This window comes from Varroa destructor, unplaced genomic scaffold (genome assembly GCF_002443255.2).
Source record: "Varroa destructor unplaced genomic scaffold, Vdes_3.0 BEIS01000006.1, whole genome shotgun sequence".
Lineage (NCBI taxonomy): Eukaryota > Metazoa > Arthropoda > Arachnida > Mesostigmata > Varroidae > Varroa > Varroa destructor.
The window spans coordinates 12343886-12370838 of NW_019211459.1; the positions used below are offsets into that span (position 1 = coordinate 12343886).

At 42.7% G+C, this 26953-nt stretch overlaps 1 protein-coding gene and 2 long non-coding RNA genes across 5 annotated transcripts in view; 2 read left to right on the forward strand and 1 right to left on the reverse strand.

Moving 5' to 3' along the window:
• The window catches only part of LOC147754866 (uncharacterized), a 36914-nt gene extending 11335 nt beyond the window's left edge, over positions 1-25579 (forward strand). The window contains exons 3-5 of one of the 2 annotated variants that reach the window (XR_015329940.1): positions 5279-8961; positions 16930-17281; positions 25474-25579. This is a non-coding gene — a long non-coding RNA (uncharacterized LOC147754866). The remainder of the gene's footprint in view (positions 1-5278; positions 8962-16929; positions 17282-25473) is intronic. The other variant, XR_015329941.1, reaches the window with a different exon arrangement.
• LOC111253461 (uncharacterized) overlaps positions 1-26953 on the forward strand; it is a 132311-nt gene that overhangs the window by 64607 nt on the left and 40751 nt on the right. The window lies entirely within an intron of this gene.
• On the reverse strand, positions 8953-12654 carry LOC147754867 (uncharacterized). Of its 2 annotated transcripts, none has more exons than XR_015329947.1 (3): positions 12562-12654; positions 11796-12001; positions 8953-9160 (listed from the first exon to the last, which is right to left on the reverse strand). It is a non-coding gene; the product is annotated as an uncharacterized LOC147754867 (long non-coding RNA). The 2 variants fall into 2 exon arrangements; XR_015329946.1 differs by lacking the exon at positions 12562-12654 and adding an exon at positions 12432-12561.

Genomic DNA, 26953 nt, shown 5'->3' on the forward strand with positions numbered 1-26953 from the left:
CTATTACAGGTTCGGCTGGATGGTCATTCGACCGCTTCGTTACTTCCCTGGCCATTGCTGGATGCTGTTCACTGGTGTCGTGGTATCGCTGGCAACGGCAAGATCGCGCGGTAAAACTAGACGCTATTATTGCATGGCGGACCTGCAGAGATACATTGAAAAGTGTAACTGCTACTGAAACTACCGCTGATGTGGAACGACTAAGTCAGCTAACAAGTAAAGTCGCCGCTGTTGTTGTCCGAATGATGCGCTTCAACCGAAAACTGCCGTTCTAAGAAGCAACCGGGGCAAAAAAAACCTGACCAGTTTAATAGAAAACGAAAGTAAGAAACAGAACGTTCTAGAAGAGTTTTACCTTAGTACTTAGGCTACTATACATCAAGCAGTAGCAGCATAAATTGTCGAAGAAAGCGACGCTCTACCAGACACTCTACGGTTAATAATGTTCAAGAATTTAATATCTATTAAATATCTAAAAAAGCAAACTAAACGTATACGGTTTGACAGGTGCTTAGACGAAAACGTTATAGAACTAGTTAGGGATTCGTAACTTCGCCCAAAACACTAGCGAGGTTTAACGCTGTTCTCTGTCCGAACAATTCATCGGTACGTGTGATTATAGCGGTATACCAAGCCAAACAACTAACTGACGTCCTAAGATATATCGTAGTAACCGATCGTATCTGACCCCTACTAGTATCTAGCCTATAGGACGAAATCACGGTACCACAACCCATCTTGAAGCTAATACAATACTCAAAAAATCGAAAAGATAAATTGGATCAGATCGAGCCAGCAGTAAGATACCGATATACAAACAAGTAACGCAAATCACTACCATAAATAGCACGTACTCTGGCGTATTCTAGCGTCGTGACGGAACTGTCGATGAGTGTAGCAGCACTTTTATAGGTTTTTGGACCATATATATAGGTACGGCAAAAAACCGAAGCCTAATAGAATAATGCCGCACCCGCTGTATTTTGAAACACATCTGCCATAACAACTACTCGCCAACTGTCAACAAGCAACGGGTACCTAGTAGAAACAGTAACGAGAAATTATCACGTTAGTTGAACCACATAAATGTATGAGCATGTGAGGCTGCATTTTAGATATACGTGGGACCTGTGAGGTACTCTTGTATAGAACTGTAGGGAGACAGTTTTTGTGGGGGTAGCGTGCGGCAGAGAAATCGGTAACCTCGGTCATTTCGTTCGTTCGCGCAAGCTGCGCTGTCTGTGTTTATGATTCTCCCCTTGTCTGATGGCCGACAATTTAGTCGACAGAATCGCTATATGCAGAGGATTTACACGTGTTGGCCTTAGTAAGGTTTAGGTCGCAGTGCCACGCCTTGCCTGACTGTTCAGCAACAGAGCACTAAAGTTTATTACTTACTGCACTCTCAGAATGTTGTCCTGTGGCAAGCTTAGACTTGAAGCATTTGTATTAGTGGAAATGACAACTTAAGCGTTAACGGCAGCCGGATGCTGAAATTACAGATATCCACAACCAATAAGTCAGATTTCCAAACCTTATAATTGAAGGTCGAGTAGTGCCTATTTGCTTTTCGGAAAGGAAGTATGTCCACTGCATTTTTCACTACGTGAAGCTATGAGTATGTCAGCAACCGTCATCTACTAGAGAGTGGCCATAACATCCGCAAATTTCGTCCTTTTTTGCACACTGAAGCCCATTGGTTTCACAGGGATTATAACGAGGCTATATCAAGGTTTTTATCAAGCTCTAATGGTGGTAGATGTCAGAAAGTAGTGAAGGAGGAACTGCAGGTGGAGTAAACTTTGCACACTTTGGCTCTCGGTGAGAAATAAGGAGGAAGAATTCCGCAGTAAGTCGACATCGGTTTCGAAGACTGATGATGAGACCAGAAAGGACCGAGCCCCAGTCCGGGGGTTCAATGTTGTTCCTTGACAGTTTTACGTAAGATGGTTCCTCTGTGCACTCGTGTAGTGAACATTGTGCGCTAAAGAGACATGACAGGGGACACTCCATACAATGGGGGTGACGATTTGCGTTGCCAATATGCGACATAAGCATGTTTTCGTCGGCGCCGCCTGCATTTCCTGGGTTTGTTGACAGCAGAAATTCGCCGTAGTGTCCATGTCTACAGTGATTGCCGTTGCGGCGGCGGCGGCGGCGGCGGCGGCGGCTAACAGTAGTTCACTACCAATATGAGCCAACAAAAAACAGGTACTATAACGGGTAGGCGAGAGTAGACTTTAAGGTTCTGCGGGGATGGAAAAGGCCAAAGTGGCGGTAACATTAGTATCGAATATCGGCCGCAGCCTATTGGACTTTTTTCTGTATCAAATTTTCGCTGCAACATATTCCGACACTGGCGCAGCCACAGCTCCGAACCATACCAACGGGCAGTTCGGAGCTAATCTAATGCAATGCAGACGACCATTTTGAAATGCAAAGTCCGTCGAGGAGTTCTGTCACATTGACCCTGTTATCACGACGCATAGGCGAAAACCTGCCATGAGTGATACGAGACCTCTAATACATTGTTCGGTGCTTATTATATGGCTATACGTGTACTGGTTATAATAAAATGGCAGAAAAGTGGCGAGAACAGGTTACGGCAACGGCTACTGTGCCAGTTGGTTTGGCCAGTGGTCACGTGGGCGGCAGATCGAAAACACAGAAGAAAATTGAAGAGGGATGAATTATTTGTTGACAGTTGACAAAATAAAACGCCTATCGACAAATACGCCGGACAAAATACACACACGCAAATCTAACGAAGAAAGTGACGGCAATGAGATGCATAACAGCGTCAGACAACGGTTGCGGTGATTTTGTTTTCTTTGCTATTGTCAGCGTCGATATTGTCTGGTGACGACTGCCGCTTAATGCTGACCAGCAATTTGGAAACACTTCTTTACTAAAGGACGCTAGCGGGAACAACGAAAAGAGCAGACCATGATTATTCTCAGCTTGGTTCTATCACATCTTTACGTACGCGTGCCTTGTCTTTGCCATAGGGGTTCCTTTTTCTATGTGGTAATCGCTAGTTCGATCTAGTTATGTGGGGTCGAGCCTGTCATACTAGTACTGGATTAATACTAACCGATGGCGGTTTTTTTTTTTTTTAATGACGTACTGTCCATACGTATTTGTTGAAAAAGCTAGGTTCTATAGTCATTTTGTTGTTAATTTATCACATATTCGTTCGAGCTGTTACTTACAGTCGATGTAAACGTTCGAGGACATGACTGCGCGGGTGGATATTTATTGACAATATCAGTCAACGACGGACACCAGAAGCCAGCGGTGTGAAGAGTTTGGGAAGTGGCCGGTCGTCGAATACTTCAACCGACGGCACTTTCGTGCTAGCGACTATATAGAACCTGTCAGAAACATGTTAGACAGGTAAAAGCATGTTCCTTCGAAAGAGCGAATGGGACATATTGCAAATGAAAAGATCTTTTCCCTCCTTAGTTACACTTCTATATAAACATCAGCGCAGAATATAGCGCTAGCCGTAAACGTGTTTTTTGATAGCCTTACATTTATTGACAACGAAGTAAACACACTAATGTGTGCTACAGTGCAGCAAAGACGGTAACTAGCCCAGTTTGTTACCGATCAATTTCTTTGTGACTGCGTTTTACGAGTTTGTGCTTGATTTATGCACATTTCTACGTCTGATAGAGAGAGGCGTATTCTTTTTCTGCTTTCATAACAATTTCATTAGAAGTTATTGTAATGTATGCTATTTTCTACCGCCAAAACAGTGCACGCTGATCCTATAGTACACGGACCGCCTTCATATATATATATATATATGTAGAGCGCAGCACAATCCATGCACTGGCTATTCAAGGCCATTGTTGATATTCTTCTGATAAAATTAGCAGTATTTGAGAATAGGCCTCGCTATTTTACAAACATTCATGACTGAATGGTGAATGACAATCGCTGCTTCATATGTATGATATGTGGCAACAACGTACTATCTATTATCTATCTATTTTTCTTTGTGATTGAGCTTGTTGTTTCCACATTTGTGAGAGTCGCTCGGATATAGAATGCCGCTATTGGTTGGGAACGGATATATTTGTTAAGTCCATCATGGCAACATTAGTCTAGCCGGCATGGCCTAGGGTACGCTGGGCCGTACTCCTAGGACCTTGATATATGGTATGCGGAGTTCGTGGCCCAGTCGAACAGACAGCGTTCTTGTTAGTAGGATTTGATCGACACGTCGTGACCTCCCCTTTTTGTTGGACCACTCTCTGACCTATTTAAGTAAGCTGTTATTATATATCAACATTAATATGTACCGTAACATATAGCGCGGAGGAGAATGTACTAGCACTAACCAGTGCACCAAGGAGCTAAAAAATCCGGAGGGTTTAACAAATTTAAGTGAATATTCCGTCGTCATTGCCGTATAATTAATCAACTCGCCGATACCATATTCAAAACATACATGTTTTGTTACATACATGTTGAACATACATGTTGAATTTTACAACAAATATAACGAATACGATACGTATTAGTGTATGTTTTGCTGACATACCGATCCGATTATAAAGTCGACGCAGGTTGAACCGGCGTGGAGTACGAAGTCAAAAAATGTCTTATGGATGCGTTATCGTTGTTGTTGAACGGCCTATCGACCGAAAAACCCCTGTTATTGCTGCTCGCCCTTTACTATGCACCATCCGTCTAAATACTTTATACAGTATTAGTGTTACACAGATTCGTCTCTGCGTAGGTTTCTGTTGTGAAGAAAGTCTGCGATCGAATCGGCCTTTGTTCTTTGTTTTCATCGCAAACGAAATCAGGTAACGAACGAATCGAGCTTAGTAACAGAACAGCTGACCAATAGGTCAAGTGACGACCTAATGCACTGATCATCTACTTGAATGCCTATTGTTACTATATGAACGCTGACGATATTGATTATCTTGGTTATGGTGATATGCTGTTTATGCTGGTAATGACAGTTAGTCCACTTGTGTAAGGTGGTGCAATGTGTCCTTCACGAATTGGTCGAAGCCCTTTTACTGACCACGCTCACAGACGAAGAGTGTTGCAGGACAAAGATGCGTGAAGGCAAAGGGTCACTCAAGTTGGATCACGCATCATTTGGGAATATAAAACGTGTTGAGGTGAACTTACGAGGTCAAGACTACCGATTAATGTAGGACCAAGTAAATGACACAACAATATCAATCCTGATATCATTAATAATAATTCTGTTGTTGTGTGTATGTCTATTTACGAAACGGTATTCATGTAGGCCTGATCTTGCCACTCCTCATCCTGTGTCCCTCGCAAGATACGAAAGACGTTAAACGCCGACAGCTTTCAACCGTTGGCAAACGACTATGTGTTTACTTCGCCGTTCCCTTCTTCTGACTCATCATTCGCAATCAGACCTCTGCACTTTTATGCTATCTGACACGAATAAAAGTCGTGGAACATTCTGAAATGCTGTTGTCCTGAATTCTTGGCTCCCCATGTCGTATCCCAGCGTCAACCAACAGCCTCTAAAATAATAACAGGTGAAAGAGTTAGCTCTTAATCGACCCGTGCTCAACACAAACGATTTGAGGTGAGTAGAAGAAACGAGAGACTGGTCCTTTATGGCCTGTTGTTGTTCGATATTTTAGCTTCGAGAAAAAGCAGCGGAAGATACGGTAAGACATTTTTCTAGCCTCCTAGGGAAACCGGAGCGAAAATCGGGGGACTCGAATGAAAGATGGTCGCTTCCTGAAGGAGGAACGAAGAAAAACCTTAGTCTTTAACTCTCGTTTTCTTGGTTTTTCAAAAATCGGGATCCGCTCAGACTGCTTAGATTGCTCGGACAGGATTTTATATGGCAACTTACCGTGTCAACTATGATTACTTTTATAATACTTTGGTAATACAGGGGTCTAGATGAAATTAGGTTTTCTCAAATGTGGCTTTTTCAGTTAAAAGCTTTCGCGTCATGCTGAAATATATTTAAAGCTACACACACATACATATATATAAGGATACGCGCTTGCGCACTTACGTCGTGTCAAAGGTCGCGTCCCTGCAACACCATCGGCGACCTACGGCCAAACTCAGCAGCGAGGACAGCCGACAATATTCGACTTACCAGTTTGCTTCTCTTGTTAATGGCGTCGTTGCTGTTGCTGTCATTGTCTCTGCCGCGTGTTTCCCCTGTTGAGTTTCCTTTTGTTGCTGCTGCTGCTCCTGTTGTTGTTGGAGTCGTTCTTCTTCTGAGAACAAAAAACGACCCAAGAAAGGGGAAATAAAAACCATTGTCATATTGTACAACGCGACAAAACGAGACAAAGGCTTGGTTGTGTTTGGACGACTCGCTGCTGCCATCAACGCTCTAGCTTGCTCACGTTCTCTACACGCCTTCTTCTAGACAGACTCCATTCTATAGTTTATACGATGACGACGCCAGTCAATGACAAGCAGAAAAAGCTGCCTCGGTAGCAGCCCATGTTGTCTCCTGTTGCGTTGCCGACACAGAGATATTACAACAGGCATCAAGCCATCGTCAGTGGGTGGGACTAAACGTTCAAGATACCGCGCTAGAGACAAACGACAGTAACAGTAACAACAACAACAACAACAACAACAACAACAACAACAACAACAACAACAACGGCAGTAACGACGGACAAAAAGAACAGAAGCGACGCCAGTGGCATTGCTGGTGGTCATAGTAACTGCTGTAAAACTACATAGAATGAACAAGAGATGTCTGAGATAGGAGACCGAGCTCCTTTTCAACGAGGTGACTGTGGCCGCTATAGATTGAGTTGAGCTTTGGCGCATGAGTGATAAAAATGGAATACGTCTGTTCCAACATCAGCCAAGCGCATTTACCACGGTTGATTCTTGTCCACTCAGACACCTCTATGGTGATAACTATAACCAGCTCGAATAGATATGCAAACACACTAGCGAACGGATGAGTGGAAGAACATAGGTCACGTCGTGCAGATCAACCGATACTAATTAGGTTTTTCCCTACGCCTAACCGGTCTAGCAATTATTAATAACAGTACTAAATGAATATATTGTCTTGATATTCTGCTACAGAATCATTTCTACCTAGGAACTGTATTCTCTATTCTGTTCGATATAGCTCCGTGGAATCGTTGGTCAGTACACGTTGCATGTCCCCTTTATACTTTCTACCTCTATGGGCGTTTGTGAGTCCATCATTGTCGTCGTTCGGTGACGCTATGCTACGTGACGAGAAGCGGGCACGGGATTATGACACCATATAATCGCTATGGCTAAACAGCAGCCCCAAGTAGGCGACATACGTTCGGCGTCACTCAAGCCTTCTCTTTCCAGAGCTTCGCCAGTCAATCGGGGCCATTAAAACAGTGACTATAGTAACAACAATGCAACAATCCTTGCTGCCTCATTGCTCGCTGTTATTAAAGCGACGACAAGGATCGTTTGCATCGAGTTTCTTAGAAACCATTAGAATTGCCGCGAGTGTTTTTTGTCAGTAGCAAACAATGTCACTCGCTGTAGTCGCGCTATAGACCTCCATTTGATTTTTATAGCAATTCCTAAATGTTGAATGTTAAGTAGATCTTGAATTTGTACCGCTGCAGAGGTTTTACTAGGTTTATCCCGAAGCAGAAATCTCGATGAAGCACGCGTCAGGTCTGTCGTATTTATACATTAAAACAAATCATTATTCCGTAACCCCTCATACAGACAGTCGAATGTTACGGTAGTAATACGATTGTTTTTTCTTTCTGTTATTCTATGAGCTGTATTGCGATATAGCATAGATAGTTCAGTATTGCATAAATGCTATTCGTTAATAAAGTTGCCTGTATTTCCGTACTCATGCTTTCAAATGAAGTCGGGATCCTTTTTATTGTTGCGGTTTTCAAATGCGGCTCACAGGCACAGACGTTCATACATTTAGTGAACGAATACGCGCTTTTAGAGGTTATCTAAAAGTGATCCGACACCACTGTCGTGATGTGTTGCCATCTGTTGTAAGACACTGTCGACATGATACGACAAGCAGCTATGGACTAACTTGTAATATTGATCGTCAGCACGTACGGAATACCTGCGTGCAGGATGTGACTCCAACAGGCGTTACTCCATGCAATAATGTTGTTGGTGTAAATAGCCGTTCCGATGCCAGGTGCCTGATAGAGAAGCTTCAAATCGCCAAACAAGTCGTTCAGCTCGTCCGTGAATAAGAAACATCATTTTTTTTGGTTTTCTTACGTTCTCTGGCATAAGCATCGTTCGTCATGTAGGAGAGCATATAGAACGTCGAAGACGACAAGACATCTCTAAAGTTTCGGCACTTTGTCTCTGCAAACTGTAGGTGTTCTTCTCGCGAGGCCGATAGCTAGTTCACAGCAACGGCGACAATGTTTCGACTCAAAAGGAAGAAGCAAAATAAATTATTAAATTTTTTTTTTAGTATTTGACATCCGGCATTTGAACCGTTGGGCACTACATCAGATGGTTAGTTTCGGTCATCACGAAATGAAATGTGTCTACGCCCAACACGTCCAAGCCAACACGTGTTCCTGGACAATCACGTTACCCACTGCTCTGTCACGAAGATAAAGAACGCTAAAAAATCCACGGTAACGATAGATTTTCATCCGTTCCCATAGACTAGTCTTTTTTTTTTTTCTAGAACTATCTACCTATTTACGTAATGCATTATATGGACGATGCTTACGCTATTTAGGGCAGCATCCGGCGGACGTGGCGACGCACGCACCGTTCCCGGTCACCTATTTGTTCCATGGCAGTAGGCAAACGACGGAAAAGCAAGCGGAGCCAAGGAAAGCAAAGATCAGCTATTTAGACGAAGGCGGATATAGTTTCAAGCGTGGTGGTTGGAGTGATAGCATTAGACGCCGACTAACCCACTAGACAAGTAGCAGTCATGCCAGCCTACACAAGCCAATGTTACACGTTAGTATAATACTTTCTTATAAATTTGATTCTACAGATATAGGCACATCCTGAATACATAACACGTGTGCGTCCAGCGTCGACTTATTCAAACCCGTCCATGAGCCCCGCGGCTTAACTTCCAGACATCGCTTGTCGCTTCTACTAATGTCATCGTCCCCTGAGTGTCCTAAAGTGTGCTCTTCTCCTTTCCTCTCTCCTGCAAAGGAAAGGATAAACGAACGATAATAGGATGATCTTTTGGTTCATTGATTGACTGTGACGTACCAGCGCTATACAGCTCGTTCCCAGGTTGCGGAGGCTGGCTGTCCGTTAGTCAAGTACTGCCTGGTAAGCAAGTATGCCTTGTCCATGATTGGGGCTGACGCGTCAACAACTAGTGCGTCGACCCAAACAATGGACTAGTTTCTGTGATGTTCAGACCTTAAAGGATATCTTTCCCAGTGAATTGGAAACAAATGCAATTATTCGTGACAGACAAAGAAATAACAATTGCAAAATGACAACTCATCATAAAACAGTTTAACGCTACGCACGGATATCGCTGATAGCGAGACGAACGTGAAGATAGCATAGTGAATTTCTAGGTAACGTCGAGCCGGGTCCGCTTTGCGCAGGCTACTTCGCTATTGTTAGATTGTTACTAATTCTTAGAATGAATGAACTATACGAGACCGTAATGGGTATAAAAAGAAAAAGTCGAGGAGCTGAAAATGCAATTTACCTTAGCTAAAATATATAATTCTTCATTGGTCAGTGCATCTAGCAGTGGGTTTGTACTTTCGATGAAGAGACATCTTCAAAGTGCTATTGACAGTATTACAGAACATCTATGTCCGTGTTTGTCAAGCATTATATATTTTCGAACTATGAATTGCGTCTTTTTGCCCTGTCAATTTCTAGCTGCCTGGTCTGTTGCGCATAGGATCGTTTGCAATGGCCTGCTTGACTGCCTGGACCTTTTCTGTTGTTACACGTACGATTAGCTGCCGTCGCCCCTGTTCACCGGAGTAATGGGGAACACTGTAACGTTGTGCTGGCGTGGCTACTGATGTAGCCCCTGCTCATTATTATCGCAGCGATAGCGGTAGCAAGACTCCTTAGTTTTTCTGGTATTGACGCCAATGCTGATACAGTGTCAGTATTCGTACAGAAATAGAAAAAGGTTCGTCTGAGCAGTAGAAACTGAAAGAGGAAAGGTTCGTCTGCTGTGGACGGTTGCCTATTCTCTATTCCCGGGTCAAGAGCGGACAACCGTTCGAGACCGATCGGTGGAGCAGCCGCAGGATTAGTGTGAACGTTGCGGAGAAAAGTAAAATGACAAACAATCGCAAAAAGTTAAAAATCAGTATATGCTGTAGCTGAAAAGACTGGACCGGACTAGACTAGACTAGACTAGGCCCGCCAGCCACCATCAGAAAAAGCGGAGCAACAAGATAGATACTATTACTTTGTTTTTACCATCATTTTGTCGTCGTCATCATCATCATCATCATCATCATTAACTATAAATAACTCGTAAATGTTATGTTGCTCGCGGTGCGGGACGGTTGTGATTGGTTAGTCATGGTCGTAAGGGTTCGTGGCTGGTGATTGTCTCGGATAATTAGCGCGCCGCCTTTCCCTCATATGAACTGTTGAATCACATTGAAACAGTAAAATGTGTCTCTGCTACACGATGGTGATATTGCCTAATAAGCTGTATCATCTCTTTCAAAAACTACATGCCGAGTTAATTAGAACCCATTTGATTTTTTGGCACATATATGTCTATATATTACTGGTGTAATTAATGCTAATATCAAAGTAGCCACTTGCCCAGTTGTTATTTAGCCGGGCTACTGCAGCGTGTCCTAGCGTCTAGTATTTTTGCTTAGCTTTCGCAAAGTGGCATTTTCTTGTTGTCGTTGGTCATCGCTTGTTGTTGGACCGGCAATAACAGACATAGAAAATTAGCCCTAGCCACTACGTCTTGCCATAGATCCCTCCGTATGTTTGTGTAACTATTTAGCGCCATCATGGTAGAGGTGACTTAGCCTGCTCACGGCAACACCAGGTTTAACGACAATCAAACAGAGCGCTGTTGCCATCAACAATAACAATTGTGGGGTCTGGATGAGTTGGCTACAATCCCGCTGATTCCGCTGTGCAAAGGTTATGTCAGGACATTTGCTCCTAGAAAAGATTGCTCACACACAGATATTCGCCTGGACATTGTCACCAGCCAGCGGCTATTGAAGGCAACAAACTGGCGACGAAACAGGGGTATAGAGACAGAAATCATTTTGCAATGTTTGTTTTGTACGTGTATGCTGTTATTAATATCGCTGACAAGTGAACCAGCAAGCAGGCTATAGATGGGCGACGAGCGGTTGACTGTAGTAATAAAAACAACAGTATGAGTAATAGAAAGAGCAATGATCAGTAGAGCCCAGCAGCCGAACGTAACAAGTGGCGGGACATCGTCCGCTAGTTTTACGATGACGATGGTCATCCTCTAAGAAGCCATGACGCTTCCTAAACAACACTAGATCCCCTAGACAGCCCTAAGCAGGCCTGGTGCCTGATCTCGGACCTCGGGGCCTTGAAAGATTGTTGTAGACAATATTGTGCAGCTAGTTGTAACGTTGGTCCGATTCTGAGCGGCCCTACCCCCGTCGTTAAATAATGCCTGAAACTAGGTTTCCGGTTCCTATCGACACACGCGAATTTGTTCGTTCAATAGATTATTATACATTTACACATCCAATATGCGGTCGACTATGACAACGGCAAAGATGAGCGAGCTTTTGTTTTGTAAATAATATCATGCGTGGGATCTATTAGGTTCATACCTCATTCACGGAAGCAACAAACTTTAGACAGCAACAAGTCCGCCTTTGTTTTCATAAAGTTTGCAGTTTTAAAGTTGACAACTTCAGGCAGTGTAGATACTTCTATAGATAAACCGTAGGTTGTCGAACGCGGATCGAAGGCACATAAATCTCGACGACGTTTCTCTACGTCAGAGCTGTACCAGATGAAACCCAATTTTGTTCCGCTAATGTGGAAATGCGAAATACACGATAGAAAAAGAAAAACGTTGATAAATTGATCGGTTTATATATATAAAGGAAGAAGGAGTTTACATGTATTTCCTGACTGCATTCTAATAATCCATTTACTATTGCATTGTATAGAAAATCGATAACAAAAATAAGATAGATCACAGCATGTGCTATGACGACACATAAACAACAAATTACTCATATATTAAAAATCGAAAAAAGACGACGAAGATATTGGATAGCATCAGTTAACTTCAAGAACAGCTGCTTCCGCCAGGGGGCGCTGTAACAACAACTACAACAACAATCGCTATTGAATTCACGAATTTGTGGAATAGGCCCTCTACATAGTGTGCTTATTTTGTCTTTGTTATCTACGATCGTTCTTTAATCCTGAACCGAGTTGCTGTGGAGACAACTCACGTTAGCAGAATGAGGAGGTCGACGCGCAACAAACAGTGAAAGGCATTAGACTAGTAGAGAAGGAACGAGATAAAACATGATTTTTTCCTGCACGCTAGTTTTAGAAAGATAAAGAAAGACGAAAAGCCACCTAGAAAGGGTTCGACGCTTGAAATATCTCCGCTGGCTCCACTCACGCTGCCGCGTCGTCTGCGGACCGATGTTTGGGGCAAACGTGGATGACGTTAGCGTGCATCTGTTTGCGCATCCGCCATCGTCTACTAGCACGCAGTCAGTGGCTTTTAGCAGTCGATAGTATCCGAATCGGTCTTTTTAAAAGCAGAGGCCTCCTTCGATCCATAACGAAACCACAGAAAAAAACAAACTGCTTGTTATTTTTGGGAATTTTTTTGGCTGATTGGTTCGTTTATTGATAAATAATAGCCAACTTGGTGTCGTCTGCTTTATAATAATCATTGTTATTATTATGGAAATGTTTATTGGCATCGTCTTGACGCCGTTTGCTTACACGATACTTGCATCCAATCGAGATTCACTCGGTCGTCATTAAACTCATCGGTTAAAATGGAATTGGATAAAATGTTTTCCTGTTTTCTACCTGTCGAGCTCTCTCATTACGGCAGCATACTCCGTCGGCATTTTTCTCATTGTGGCTTTGAGACGTACAGGGAGCGATACAAGCACTGCACTGATAAGGCCGATCCATAAACCTGAAAACATGGTTAATTAAATATGTGTTACTAGTTCACTGAGAAGAACGTAATTTTATCATGTTGAATGCTTGAGTTCACCCGGACAGCAGATACTGATTTTCGTGTTTCTCGATTTAGCGCCATACCAATAAGGGTACCAAGAGGCCAGATGGACACAGCCACAATATGTCATACTATATGTTATACAATGGCATACAAGACAAGAATAAATGGTTCTCCAGGTTGAGCCTCCGTATTACCGTACATGATAATAATTCCTTCTTTCATTTTAATTGAAACATACGATATAGAGCTTACTTATGACAATAATTTATGGGCAATACATATAGACAGAAATGTGGTGTAGTCTTTGTTTCAAATGCTTTTAGTTGTTCTCTTCCTTATTTCTTTTTTTACATTGAAAAAGAAATTGGGACATTCTATGCTCGCGCATCTGTATGTTTGCCCGCTTGTATCTAGGATACACAATTGGCTGATGACTGGCTATCTTCAGAAGATAAGATAATACGTCATTTGTTCGCTCAGTGGCCCGGAATCTTTGTTTGTCCCGATTCTCGTCAAGAAATAACGTCGTCCGCTGAAAGTAATGACGACAACCGTAGCGGATGGCACAAAACAACGCACAGAACGCAGTACTTCGTTTTGCAATTTTCGCTTTGTTCCTTCGTCTGTCGTTGCGTCGAAGACGCCGTTCTTTATGTTAGCGTTGCTACAGTTTTTCGGCTTGGCCGTATTTTTTGGGAGTTCTTGCATCCTTGACTGTAATACTTATGTAACTGGGTCGCGCGACCATGGGAGTGCGTGCGTACGTGTGTGCTTGTTACTTTCGGTGGCGGTTTCATCAGACAGACTGGAAGAACTTTGTCTGTAGCCAGCGTCGCCGACGGAGTCGTACAAGGAACAGCTTATTTTTCTGTTCGTACTGTTGATGCTACATCCAACAGTAAATTTTTGTCGACGCCGGATACGTTGGGACGACTTCATTAATTCGAGTCGGTAGTGTTTTCGGTTTGCGTCGCCTTACTCTTGTGAAGTGCACGTCGTCGCTAGGGCACAGTCTTGTTTATACTAGAGATGGATAAATAAAACGCTACTTTTGTTTGGGTATGTACACGAACATTAGGAAGCTGGCTGGTTTTGTATTGTTGCAGTGCGGTTTTTTCCAGTGGGATGACTATATCATTATATTTGTGGTGCGCATATCGTGCATAGACGGATAGCTGAAGGGCTGGACGGAAAACTGGGTACATCATTGCATCGAATTGATGTCCTGGTAACCAATTTGAGCAGTTCTGCCTGAGTGATGCCAACTGCATAACAGACGACTTCTCCTTTTGTAGACGGACAAAGTACCATTGGTATACTGTAGTAGATATAAGGTATGAGACAAACAAATCATGTTATTAACAACTTTACTTCGGTTTTATAGCCTGGAAGTATTTTATTATAGATTTCCATAAAGTTAATGGGAAACGATTAAGGTATTGCTCAAAATAGTAAGCTTGAATAAGAGATAAGTGGGAAACGTATCACTAATGCTTTAGAAATCCACCTTACGCCGTTATTGTACCACAGAGTCGTAAACGTTATGTTATAGAACGTTCAGTTGAGCTCCGGTGAGCATCCGTTATCGGATTCATACCAAATTCACTCAGTATTATCAGAATCAAAATGGAGAAAAAGAAATAAATAAAATGAAAACAGCACTTATTTCAGCCTAACCCGTAGTCGTAAAACGTACTTTTACAATCAGAGATCGCTATAACAATGCTCCTATCGCTTCGATGTATTGACACTTGCGTTTATTGCCTTTCCGCTTCTATATATAGGTACGTATTTTGTAAGCCAATGGGTGCATCTGCAATCATTTTTGCTCTTCGAATAATGTGAAGAAACTTGCCCACAGTTGGTACTTTTGTCGCACAGCTCTGGGCACTCCGTTGATGATTGATGTTTAAGATCTTTGAGAGAGCTAAAGTTAAATTACTTGATGTATACGAATAAATCTAGCCAAGAAGTTTCACCAGTTACGTGCGTTTTCCTGTCCTGAAAACGAGCTCGTATACAGGAAGAGGTCTGAATATGATGCTGACATGCGCCGGCGCACTCGGCCGCGATACTCGCTTATGTTTCCTGACATACGCTTGAGGATCTCTTGTGCTGTGAGCCGAGTCTCGCGTAATAATAGTGCTGGTTGCTTCTTGCACACAGTTCTTGGTTGCACAGTGGGTCTTGTATCGGCATATCTCTCTCTCTGACAATGAGTGCGGGTGTCGTTGGCAGCCTTCGCAACGAGCCACTGCCGTCTTAAACCGTGGGTGCACCCCATATGGAAGCGCTCCAATATGGTGGTGTAGTTTTTCTCAAATACCTGAATGCTTAGCCGTCCTTTCAGAGTGATACAGCACAGTGACGGCTTTCAGCTGAGACAAGGCTATCTGTGATAGCACTGTATTGTGTTCGACCTTGCATTAAAGTTGCTTTTTGTCGGTCTCCACACACACAAGTACGACGGGGAGAAAAACCTTTACCAATATTATTACCATCCGCTATCCGCTTTCATAATGACGATTCTTATAGCTCAGTTACTCTCATCCAATCGAAGTAGGCGGTAGGTAAGAATAATGAAATTCGGCAATGGCTTAACGGCTTGCCACCGGACAGACAATGTATAATGGCTCTAAAATTAACGTGTTTATCTGCTATTCATTAAAAACAGATATTGTGAAGTAAGAGAACCCTATGCTCATTCATTTGCTTTCGAGGGTACAAGTCACGCTGGATAATTTGGTTAGGAGCTGTTATGGGAGTGATTTCCGAGTAAATAGATGGCCGACAATTCGATTGTGATCAGGTTTGTCATTGAATGATTCAGCCTCAGTGATCAGTTTGCAGTCATTAATTGTCACTGGTCACTGGCAAGTTTTTTTTAAACGAACCTGAAAATAAGCTATGTGCTTTACCTATATGTAAATTTATCATTCTTATCTCGTAACGTGTGACCCGCTGATGGTAATTGTTGTTCTCTAGGTTACCTCTGTTTGCATAGATCTATCAGCAATTTCTGTTTCGCATTATCATCATATCTTCACAGAATTGAAACAAAAGCTGTCTGCAGACACAACAGTGAAAAATGAAAACAGTAAAAAAAAAAACGATGCGAGTTTCGTCTCCGCCTAACGATCCATTCAGACGTCCCAATACATATGAGAGCAAAATTATGTTCGTTAAATTTAACTATGCAGACACAAGGGTACATAGATTTCGGTTCGAAAGGATTGGAAGTACTATCAGATAGTCGCAAAAGTAAAATACGGGACCTTTCCTATACATATTCGTGTAGATTCGCGTATATATATATATATATATATATCCGTGTTTCTTTTGCAACGACTCTAAAATTTCGTGGAAGATGATCCCTTGGAGCCCCCGATTCCTTGATAAAACAGTTCTTTGTAGACGAATCATTACTACTACTACTACTACTATTACGAAGTTCGACATTTCTAATGACAATGAATCAAATAAATGATTTAGCTTACATTGTAACCAAATTTGAACCGTTTGTCGCGATACGAGGTTAGGTCGAGAATTTCAGCTGACCTATCACTAAATAGACAAAAATAATAATAACATATAACAGTCCATTAGATAATACCTGTTTACTAAATTAATGATAAATCTACGCAACTGGCCATTAGTGGGTGAGGTATATTGGTCGCTATAGGTATTGGTAAACGTACTAGACTGATGGCTAACGTTTCTATTATTTTCTCTCATTTCAGGTAAGCGCATCAGTAATGTGGTTTCTTCCATTGGAAAAAAACTTCACAGAAAAAGTGAGAGTAACCTCTGTGAGCCCATGACTATGGGTTTGTCCCTTTGAGAGCGAAATCCAGAGCGTAGAGTCAACCAAAAACCCTCCGATGAATGGCGTAAGCCACCATGAGGTAGTGACCGAGCTGTGAACATGGACAAGTCGGAATCGTGCACCGACTATTGCGTACTTGGGAAAATTTTGTTAGGCGTCCGTTTTAATAATCGTTCGAAAAAAAGGCCAAATCATCAGGGCTAGAAAGTGCGTCGACAATCAACGAACCCTCGATTGGAGATCCCTGAAAGTCGTTTGGTTTTTTGGTTTGTATGATTTCTTTCACAAGAGCGTTTGCGGGACGAAAAGCTATTGTTTGCCGCGAGATATTTGTTTACGCCAGGTGCTTGACGTGAGGAAAAACGGTAGAGAGAATTGTACTTCGATTTCGATGATCACTTTTTGTCAAGGGGTGGACTTGCTGTATTTGTGACTCGGGAAACGATACCGGCACCCTGGGAGATGAGCAAATACCTTTTGTAAGAACAAAAAAATTATTTAAACTTGTTAAAAGAAATGTAGATAACCATAACTACCGGTCGGGACGAGACCGAAATCTAGCTGAGGTAAAAGCTCAGCTGTCCAGCATTGTTCTCGCGTGCAAAATAGTCGCTGATGCAAAGAACCATCGAAGTAAGATTCTCACCTACCCAACTGGTTAGACAGAACAAAATTCATTTTCTGAACGATGAGTTTTTGGGTAGCTTAGCCTAGAAGCTGTTCTTTTTTTCAGTTTTGGCTGATTTAGGACCGGGATTGAATTGATGTTGTAAATTGTGTCCTGAATGGAAGCAACAATGGTTGAAGCTGCAGCTTTTGAATCATGGCTGAACTGTGAAAAACAAAAACACCGAGTTTTTTTAGGTGCGGACTCCAGAAATGCTCAAGACAGGCAATGTCGAAAAATTTCTATTGGCCAATTTTAACGGTCATCCGAAGAATAGGATGGCTCTTCAACGGCTATGTAATGCGATGGTCAAATTTTAAAGCGAAGTCTGCGTGCGTGCGTGCGTGCGTGCGTGCGTCCGTCCGTACGTCCATCCGAACTCGATTCGATTCGCTTCTTACTCCTATTTTTGACGTCTCCACTATTACGTTAAGGTCACCGTACTCTGATCTGCTGGATAAGCAGCTAACGCAGTCAGACCTATCTTTAATATATACATTATGTAAAGAGATTGGCTCTTCTCCATAACTGTTTGCGCCTGCTTTGAAAGCGGGCCAGCCGCACAAAACGATACATTACCTCGATACTGATGACTGAAGCAAACCATAAAGAGATGCCAAACGCTGCGAACTTATCAAAAGGCTGGCTTTTGTTCGATGTAGGAACCAAAACAACACCGCCATTTTGACGATATCTACGAAATCCATTATTGTGATCATGAACCCTTTCGCGCAGCTTCTTTCGCTAGCTTCCGTCTAACAATTCTTCGAAACGGCCCGTTCCGCCTGTAATGGTTCAGACGATCAACTAGCAGAACAGCCACCAACATTTTCGTGATATTAGATCAACGACCAATAGTTCGTCGTCCATTTGTACCCCGCCAGGAAGTCCCAGTCTTACGAACATTCGCATCACCGGTTGAAATGGTGCCGTTGAAAATATTATTTTTTATTATATGGACAGCTCTATATAGACATATGCCACTTTTTCGAAATAATATATATATATATATATATATATATTAACTTCTCGCCCTCCGTCTCCAAGTTAAGTGCATGAATAACTTTGCTGCTGAAGCCGTCATACAGAATCGTCAGCGGTGCGCGACCTACACAGTTCAATATGTTTTTCTCACAGTGGCTGCTCGTTAAAGTATTCTCTCAGTCAACATTAGATTCTGTTGCCGTCGTCGTCGTCGTCGTCGTTTGTGATCATGCTTATAGATACTGGGATTATCTAAGGCATTGTTTTGCTACAATACTGTGGGATGATATGTTTAGACATGTGTTTGACTCACTGGCGATCCAGGCGTCCAGCCGACGTAAGTGTGACTGGATCGGCGAGTCGGGCTCTTCTGTTTACTAGAGCCAGAAAGAAGAGCTCCGAGGATATTTCCTAACGCCTAGTCCCTTACACGGCAAGTTCTATCGCAAACTAGACGGGTTTTGCTAAATGGACCAAGATGGCCGTTTAGTTTCAAACCTCGATGAAGCTATTGTGACGATTGCCGCTGTAGCTTCCGATAGCGTCTCGTCTGGATGTGTATTTCATTTGGCTGACGTCAATTCAGACTAACGTGTTTCGAAATTATTCCGGGACACCAGCATCAGGAATAGCAGAAACAACAATAACGACAATAAAAACACCATCAAAGGTGGTGGCGACGAGTCCGACGTGTTGCGAACGTGTTTTCTTTAGGGAATCAAAATATGCCTGTTTACCTGCTTGTTTGCAATGGGCTCAACTTGAAGTAAAGCGTTAACGAAGGCTGCATGCAGCATATTAATAACAACACATACTAGCAAACCTCATTGGAACTAACTAGATTTGTTTGGAGTCGGTGAAAATTTGCCAGAGAAATTTTTGGCAAATTGTACCTGGTTAAATTTTATTTGTTCGAAACGGTGCTTACTTTGTGAAGGGATTTTTCCAATGTACGGGCAATGAATTTTCCAGTGTCTATATTTAATTGACGGATGCTTCATACACGATATGCTTTAGACATCTTATAATTGGATAGTAATTTTGGCCCTTGATGTTCTTTTATTTAGTCTTTACACAGTAATAATATGTCCCTCTGTGCGTTAAGATGACAATTTAACATATATAAAATGTGTTTTTTCATATTACATAGGTTGTCTGACGCTCCTCGGCGAAATAAGCAAAAAATGACAATTCAATCGTAAAACCTTCGCGTTGACCCAAAATCATTAGAGACCTTTTGCCGGTCTCTACTTTGTACGGGAGCATTCAGGCGACAAGTAAAGAAAACATCAAAGAAAGAACATAAATGGTTACCTCATACACGAGCACCAGCAAAATTTTGTATCCTTTCGGCCCTTACCAGCAAGGACGAAAGTTGTCTTGGCGGTGTTAACACTTTCCATATGTGATGCAGTAATGGGTGACAGTGGCTTCAGGCCGAAAGTATTAATAGGACTAGAGTTCTGTCCGTTCTCAGACGAAAACTGTAACGTAATCAAGGATGCCGCTTTGCTCTTCAAACGCCACAGACTGATTATACTGACTAATCGGTTTGATTGTTTACCTCGTCGATTTCAGTGTTAGCGCTCTGCCCCGTACGGAGATGCAATCGATTATGGCTTCAGTAGAGACAGACAGACAGGCAGGCAGGCAGGCGGGCTGGCACGCTAGCCCATAATGTTTATGAGACGCAAAAAAAAAAATGTAGAGCCACTTTTTAGAGGATTCAAAGAGAGACCGGTGGCTCTGAAGGCTGCGGGTATTTTTAGTTTAACAACAACTTCTATTGAACGTTCAGTCAATGGGTTACTTGCTGTCTATCCTTTTTCTGCTCCGCATCAGTCGTGTTTCCGCGCATCTGACAGGTACTGAGCATAACCCGTTGAGAGTACCAAGCTATTTTTACCGCTACCCTACGTCAGGGCATAGTAAAAGCTAGGCAGAAAACTCGTGGCGTCTTTGCGTGCGCCCCCCAACAACAGAATTAGGAGAGGCCGAGCTGATTTTGCAACGACTAAATGCTTCGCCTTCTTTACCAGCACAAACAGCGAACATACGTGGAAAAATTATAATAGGCTAACGGCAAGGTAGCGCGTGATTGGGGGAGATCGTGTACGCTAGTTGATCATAAACGTACACCCCCTTCTTGCATTGGTGTAGAGCGATATCGAACTGTGCATACGAACATTTATGATGAAAATCCGTATTGGCGGAGTATTTGTCATTTATCTTTATGCTTGCTATCTAGCGAGTTTGAATACGATTGGATCGTCGATAATCTTCAGCGGGACTAGTTTTTAAAGTTTAAAATATTATTACAGGGTGCAAAAAATATTTTTGCCATTATCTAGTTTGTGTGTCCGATTACTTTTTCACACTATCTTTTGTATTTCTCCTGCGACAGTGGATTGACCATATTTGCGTGAGTTGCCATGTCTAAGAACGGCTAGATCATCTGCTGAACCCATTGCGCCCAGAAGTTCTCGGTCGCAAGGATGATGTGCGTTATAATATCGCCTCTAGTTGATATAGGAGTGGTTGTTATGTTTTACTTACACACGGGTCACGACTCCTAATTTTACAGATCGTTATCGCTAACATATTTATCTTCGGTGGCGGCATATGTTTGCCTGTCGGATAGTGAGATTCAATGTAAATTCAGTGACAGCTAATGGACATCGGCCAATGGCTATTTTATTCAACGACGTCTGGGGGAGCAGAACTATTAGGTTCACTGAGACCGAAGACCGAGCCTATCGTTGTTACCCAGGCGTTATAAGATAGGTTAGTTCGGATGCCCCAAATCCGGGAGAACAAACATTTTATCTAGTCTCATCTCAGATCTTGAGATGTAAGCACAAATTGATTAGATATACATAAATGACGAGGACGTTACCCAAATCATATTTCATACTTATTACATGCATGTATATGTTGCTCTGGTTAGAACTATAAAAATGTATTGTAAAATCATTTGCTCACAACATGATCTTCCTCCATCTACAATATAGACACTTCTACGATGTATCTAGCATCCTATTGTTTGCTTGGCCATTATCTTAACAATCTGTAGGGCGTTGCCTATCTCTCGAGTAGTTACCTAAGTTCAACGTGATCAAATGGGTCTGTTGGGGAAAAAGTATTACTATGAATGAAAGCATCAGTATCCCTTTGATAGCAACAGGGGCAGCTGAGGGAGCCACTGTCGAGGACGACGACAAACGTCACGCTCTATGAGAAATAATGTTTTTTCATCAATGCACAACAATGACCGCCGTCGGCGACAGTTGCTGGCTAAATTCGATCGGAAAGTCAGCCCGGCTTAACCGTATCATGACTTCTGAGATTAGCCGATTTCATATGGTCCGCGATCCAATGCAGAATAGGAAGATGATAGATTTTGGATTGTTGAATAACGCCAAAAAAAAATAGCCATAAAACCGCAACTAGCCCTGGACGGTGGTGGGGCTTTTGACGCTCAATAATAATCATTCGGAGCGGACCATTAGTCATACATAGTAGCATTACTTGGCTCCTTGGCATTTGGAGCGCCAACAAAGAGTTGAGGCAAGTACACAATATTCAAGATAGAAGTCCTTAGTGAGCTGAAAAATTCAAACCCTTGGTATACCTCCTCAAATGGAAGTCAATCCGCCTCCCGAAACTGGGTTGCTTACCCAGGTTTTCTCTGTCTAAGTGAAACTGTTCGCATTTGCGATAGACTATTCTTACTTTTTTTTAAATTCAATTAGAAATCGTTTGTAGGCCTCATCTGAACGGTTCGTGACGGCACCCTGAGTCTGGGTCTGTTGGACGAGTTTTAAACTGGCAGTCGTGCGTGTTTCCTTGGCTGGGTATATTGTAATGCATTGCGTGATCGACCATAACATCTATACAGGTGTGCACCGCCAACGTACTGATCCTTCTATTTAGAGTATCTGTTTGTTTCAGGTGAAAGGGTCCCTATCAGTTAGCTGTTAACTAACGATTAAAAATTTGTGAGAAAAAAGCCATAGCACTTTCATCTACGGCCCTCGTTCGATACCAATAACCTTATCGGTTGTCGTTATAATAACAGACACACCACGATTGTTATCATCAATATTCAGCATAATCGAGCAGTACGATCCCACGCGCGCAATGTTTTTAGTTCATTTCGCATACCTACAGACCGGTTTCTCTTCGAACGAACGATCTCTGTCAGCATCGGCGCCGTCTGCACCCTCATCCGCAAATCAAGCTTTAATACTTCATATAGTTAATGAACAGCGCGTAGGGTGTTGCCTGTCTGATCGTTGTCGATCCATCCGTTGTCTGAAACTTAATTCAACTCTCAATAGAATGAACCATATATGTATAGTAAAAATCGTTGGTAGCCATCGCTTATGCCTATGCATATAGAGCTATTTCGAATAATATTTATTTGTCTAGCGAAAAGGAAACAAAGGTATCTATAGTAGGCACGTGGTATTTTATCTAGATCTGAATCCTTCACAGTCAATCGATGCTGTGCTATAGAGTCACTACTAGTGCTGCTGGATTTACTCTTCTGCTCGTTTCCATGTTGCTATTCTATTTAGCGTATTTGTTCAATACTGCTACGGTCATTGTGTAAAAGAGGAAACGGAATCTGGCGACGATTGTGAGCATCGGCCTACTCGACAATTCTGATTCCTTATTACAAAAGTTGTTCTCCTTCTGCTAACTTCAGGTCGTCGCCGCCGCTGTTTGTTTTCTTTTCCTTATCGGACGAGACAGCAATGTTAGCAGCAATACGAACTAAACCGTTTTCGGCCGACGCTGCCATCGTCGGTATCGTCGCCCTCTGCGCGTCTAGCTAAGTAAATCCGTTCTTTAGCTGGAGGTAGAATAAAATTCGAGAACGAATGCATGCTACTGCAGCTCCTGTTATCTCGGGCCTGTTTTGCTGTGTTGTGCAATCCGCGCAGCTCAAGACGCTTTGACAACATGGACAGTACCAACGTCAGGCAGGCAAAAGTCAGCCGTATCGCTATCGTTATTAACGGCAATGGCGACGACGACATCTGCAGGCAGGCAAGCAGCTAGCCGGTCACCGTAGACGCGAAGCGAGGGAAGGGTCGGTGACGACGACGGTGGCCCCGCTCCCAATAAACACAGTGTGACTATAGCGCGTGTAGAGCAAACAAGCGGGCTGCAGTACAGAGACCTCGCTGTTACCGAACTGGGTCACCACGGCCTACACTTGGGTTGTTCTTGCATTACTGGTCTTACTGTTGCTGCAGGTGCTGATACGAATTGCGGGAACGCGAGCGGCTGCAGTGTTAGCGTATAATGGCTGTGCTGTGACGCTGTTAGTCAGAAAAACGGCGACGACTGTATACTGCTCCCATCTACCCGTCCATCATTATCTCGTCGGCTGCAGTTTCGTTAGTCCTCCCACCCCAAATGAGATGAGACGACAGCTAATGCGACGAACAAACACAGCAACAAAACAAAGGAAGAGGCCCACAAACTCACACCCTAATCAGCCAATGAAACCCAATGATGTCCTGACCAAAAAAACAATATGGCAAAACCATTTGATAGAACATTGCAACACTAAAATGGCGATAAAACATTAAGACACTGGTGGCGATGATGGATTATCGTGTGAAACAAAAATAATTGGAAAAAAAGGATATATATATATATATATATATGCCTCTTCTGCAAATGATTATAATGATGATAACGATGTTCGTGAAGTGCTAGGTGAATATTACTCGAATTTCGGTGAGATTATATATTCTGCATGAGGATATAGTTAATGAGAAGCATATATACTATGTTTCTTAAACTAACCTTTTCCTTTACCTAGCATACAACTTAGTACCCTATGTCCCTGCTGTAAATTGTTGCGTAAAATTTCGTAAAAAAAGGTCGAGATCCTCACAGTATCACAAGCCGCTAAGCCTAAAACGCTCACGACGTCTACAATTGCAGTGATCAGGTAACACATCGCGAAAGATTGATTTGCTGTTTACCTTAATGTCTATTGAATTGAATACATTTTGGCTATTTTGGCGCGTTTTTTCACTGCTTCGCTTAACATTTATATAAATACACGTACATATAACATATTTTTAGTACTGAAGTCACCTAACATTAGGGACTTGTGAGGGTTCTTGCTTCAGAATCAGCGTTCAGATTCAACAAGCGTTAGATGCTCGTAAGTAGATCCCCAGCATCATTGTGTCATGGATGATTTCGACGCTGACTACAGGCGTGGACTTTTGCGATCTGTAGCTCGTAGAGAGGCTGCTGTTGTCGTGGTTTGCCCTGTTGCCAACAAGAACGCGCTAAGTGCACGAGCTATACCTCCAGCCAGCAGTGCTATGAAGTGAGATCGATCGAGAATCAAATTAGCGAGCAGAGACATAAAAAGCACGATCAGAGAGCTGTTTGTTTGCGTGTTTTTCTATGACTCCTCACGTTCGTGACGCACCGACCTAGCCGCTGCCTACCGCCATTGACTGGCTAATAGTACATTCCTAGGACGTCGATGTATGTGGCGCCACAAAAACTGACACTAGTGGATGGCGGCTAGGATTGTCTCGGAGGAAAACGTTCCTAAGAATTTATCCAGTAACAACAACTGCAATAAGAATAGGCGTGCTTGAGACCATGGCCAATGCATTGTCGACGTTCAAAAGCAGAACCACGACAGCTAATTTCTATAATTTTCCCATAATGGAACTGAGTTCTGAGCATAACCATGAAAGGCATGCCTGCTTGTTACACTCTCAAATGGGCATTGTTTTAAATAGACGATTTTCTATGTTTCAGAGCCGGATTTGAACGACTTAGATTCTGCTGTTTCGGGTTACGATACAGAATGCGACCACGCCTGCATTGACTCTGACGCTGCCCTAATAAAGTCCTGTTATGATAACTTACTGGACCTTTATTGCCTGAAATAAGTGCTATATAGATACCAAACGAAAATTCAAATTAGCCGACACTTTAAACGCACCTATGCGTTACGATCGTTTCGATCACGATTACATCTATCTACCTGCATCTGCTCTACTACATGAACCGAAGAAGACTGAGGCATCGTTTTCCCATCGTAATAAATCGCTCGCAACTTTCTGTCGCTTGACATTCCTTCAAACTTGTCTCTATGATCAGATGCCGTTGTACAAATTCCCCCGTACACTCTCGATCTAGCGGTTTAGCCAAATGTGACGTCAAATTTTTGTTTGATCTGCTGCTCATGGCTGTTGAAACAGCGCGGCGACGCATCACCGTCCATATTTGTACTAGTTTAATTTAGAGGCAACGGTGGAAGTTACAACCTTGGTCCAAGAATCGGCCAGACATACTACTGCTCATCGATTGCATGATTACGTTTTCTCGTTAAGTTCGACGTAATCATACACGCATACACGAAAAGCTCCTGGTAACGATGGCAGCGCAAGTTGGGTCCTGGAACTTCGTTATCTAGATAAGTGAGGGCGATTGCAACCATTGTAAAAAATTGCTAGATCTCGAAGGAGATCTAGCAATTTTTTACTTCAATTTGTAGATTGTTAGATTGCTATGTCATATCCATGTCGCATTCTAGTCTCAAGTGTTTAGTCATCTGTCAGATGTTTGGCTAATAGAGTGACATTTAAAATGTATTGTATAATTGTATTTCTATATATGTGCGCGTGCGTGAATACCATTCTCTTTCTGTATAATTTAGTAATCTGCCCGATTGCAGTCGCTCTTTTTGTCATACCATCAGTATACAGGCGTCACGCTGTACGTGGGCATGTCGTTCCCTTACAGATCGCAGCAGTCTGACGCCATACGGGTTGTATATCGTGTGGAACAGGTTATGCTCCATCAGGCCGCAGGGCTCTAGTAGCACCCCTATATTCAGCGATTTAAGTAACTCGTCGCGTTGTCTACGGCGAGCGAGTCGATCAAGCATGCAAGTGTCGAAACGAGCAATCAAACCATAGCGTTTCAGATCAACAGCGTTACACTGCTGATCACGTCCTATCACCGCTAGCAGCAGAGTATTGCAGGCTACGTGATGGAGGCTTTACCTGTGTTGTGTGATGCTTTATCATTTCGGTTTATCCTAAGTACCTAGACCTCCTTCTTTTTCTCTCTCTTTCTCTCTATAGCGTTTTCTTCAAAATACTGTTGAATCATGTTGGACGTGGCAGCTATCATTCTGCCTGCTTCGGTTCTCGCTGCTCCTCACTTTTCGTTTGATATAGTGTACTCACTGGAGGGATACGGGGTGTTTGCGTCGACAGGCGTAGGTAAA